Source organism: Atta cephalotes (assembly GCF_000143395.1).
Source record: "Atta cephalotes unplaced genomic scaffold scaffold00008, whole genome shotgun sequence".
NCBI classification, from domain to species: domain Eukaryota; kingdom Metazoa; phylum Arthropoda; class Insecta; order Hymenoptera; family Formicidae; genus Atta; species Atta cephalotes.
This window is the reverse complement of record NW_012130072.1, coordinates 287019-290003: the sequence shown is the minus strand read 5'-3', so window position 1 is coordinate 290003 and position 2985 is coordinate 287019.

The following is a 2985-nucleotide window of genomic DNA, read 5'->3' as shown; positions in this document are numbered from 1 at the left end:
AGAGAGAGAGAGAGAAAGAGAAAGAAGTGATTATTATATAAAACATTCCATAACAAGTTCAACAATTAAATAGAAATGTCAATGTTAATAAAAAAAAGTAACTTTATTACTAAACTTTCTATGTATTTTAATAAATGAAATAAACCAAGATAAAAAACTAAGAATTTTTAGACTAACTAGAAAAAATAAACATGGATTTAGATATTGTTTATTTGATAAGTCTTCTTCAACACGTTGTATTATATTAATTTACTATTATTCAGCGATATTAATATATTAAGCAATATTATAAGTTTAATAGAGCGTTTTTTAATTCACGAATTTGTTAAATAACGATAAAATAAAAATTTATTAAGATACATTATTAAGTGCATGCGCTTCAATGTTCAGCATAGCACGTTTATTATCAGATCATTAATATGATATTATCACCATTAATACGATTCAGAAATAAACAGTAAAATTTTAATTTGTATTTTAATGTTTAAAAAATAATATCGCTTTGTTTAAAATGTTAGTGAATATAATTTCGGTAATTTTTAAAATATTACCTCACTCCTTATGCACTTTTTTAATTATTTTAAAATTTTTTCGCTTCTTTTTATCGTGCCGGTTGAAAAACTCTAATGGTTTAATTATATAAATGCAATTGTATTGACGCAAGCAAAATTATGTAAATATTATGCAGGTACTTTCAAGTATTTTTAAGAGAAATTAAAACGGGTGAGAAGACGCTAGATGGGGAAAGGGGTAACCATTGCAATCACGTGGTCAAACGAAACGATGCGTGTTTTCCTTTATCACATTGAGGCGAAGGGGACTGGTTGTATCACGCCGTGAACGCGCCGTGAACGCGCATGTAGTCAAAGAGAAACAAACGGGGCGAGAACTCGTATCCAAGGGGGATAGGAGGCGGAAAACAAGGAGAGAAACAAGTGCCTGTACGCAACCGCGGAGGTGAAGATGCGTGAAAGTGGAGGTGCTTAGTAGCGATCTAATTATCTACGCGGCGGGATGTCGCGGCCTCCCTCTGCGCTTCACCGCATTGAGGAAACAAGAGCAAATTGAATGGCAGTGGATGGTGCTTGCTAACCGAAGAGAACCTCTAAGACGATACATTTGAAACTGCTTTCTTCATTGTTACGTCATTCAAGTATGAAATATCTCAGAAAAGAGATATAGACAACCAATTGTTATTTCGTGATTTTGTCACCAAATATTAATTACAATTAATTTATTGTACATCACGCTTAATAAAATGAATTTGAAATTTATTTCAAATTACGAATGTAATAATATTGAATATTAAATATATTGAAATAGATTGAAAAGTATTTAAACACACGAATAAGAGAATACTGCTATTTTTGGTCAAAGCGGATCTTGATGCAGTTTAATGCATATTGTTAGTAATATTTTTATTTATGTGCGAATATACAAATACAATTGTATAATTTTTAAAAAAAACTTAAAAGTAATTTCAAGAAGAGATAATATTATTATTAAATACACACCGTCAGTTTCGTAAATTTCGCCTCGTTCTTTCAAAGTACAATACTTTCTATAATGCTTGCGTACACGTGCCTCGCTCGTGTCATCGTTAAGTGTGTTAAGCATGTTAGAATCGACCGGAGGACAGTGATTCGGACCCTTTCTTTTCGATTCAGCGCAGGTCGCCGATCGCAAGGAATTTCTCATGTCACGCCGCGTTACTTTATTTATCGATGTTGAACGCCACTTATAACCTTTTGCCTTCTGGAGTTAAAGAGCACAGACGAGAAAATTTTCTGACATATAAAATCGATTGATGGTCTCTAAGCATTGTCGAATTATTCGCAATAATACGCTTGACTGCGGATGTAATAACTACATACACTATTCTTCTCTAACAATGCATAAATAACCATTTAAAAAGGCATTTTTTTCTATAATAAGAAATAAAAGCGCATTTATAAAATAAAATTTCTTCAGATAAGTTTTCAACCTCTATAAAAACGTAATAACTTTTGATTTTATAAATATAGGAATAATCCCATAATAATGTCTTTAATAAAAAGAATGACTCATATTTATAAAGTAATATCAAGACAATAAACACAAACGAGCAAAATTAAGATATATTTAAAAATAACGTACATCTTAATTTTACTCATTTTTTAGCCTTATTATTTTTATAATAAATATGTCTGCCATAAAGACTTGGTAATTAAGTGAAAAGAGAATTATAAGAAAATTACAAGGATCAAAATTTTGAACATAAAGTTTCGTAGCAATAATGAGACAAAGCATGTAATATTTGTCGTTTTTACACAATATATTATATTTGCCGTGTGAAAATTTCACTTGATACCCGTCGTATCGAAGGCACGTACAATCTCGAGTGCGTTGACATCACTACGTTATGACTCGCGCATGTTAATACGTTGTGACACGGGGAAACACAATGAAACGACGTAAGATATGAGCGCGGATCGTTGTGACGTCCCGCTTCATCTGACATAGAACTTCGTTCGGAAAGCAGCGCGTTACATGTCAGCATGTCCAAATAAAGTGCCGCGTATATCGCGGGCGCGTATTATGTTCTAGCCGGGCAATTAACTCGCTACTTGATTAACTGGGTAGAGCCTGTCAACTTTCGCGGAGGAGGACTTCACCGAGAAGAGAGAAGAGCGAGAAGACGTGAAGACGCGGAGGGGGAAGGGAGGAAAGGAGGGCAGAGGGGGGACGAAAAGGGGGGAAAGTCGGACTCGCGAGGGCATCGAAGTTACGAAAGGGGAGTAAAAGACGAACGCGCGGAGGGAGGGAGAGAGAGAGGAGGGGGAAAGGAGTGCGGAGGCTCTCCTCGGCGTCTCTATGTCGAGGAAGAAAAAAGAGAAGGGGGAGGAGCGGAGAGAGAAAGAGAGAGAGAGAGAGAGAGAGAGAGAGAGAGAGAGAGAGAGAGAGAGAGAGAGAGAGAGAGAGAGAGAGAGTAGAGAGAGAGAGACG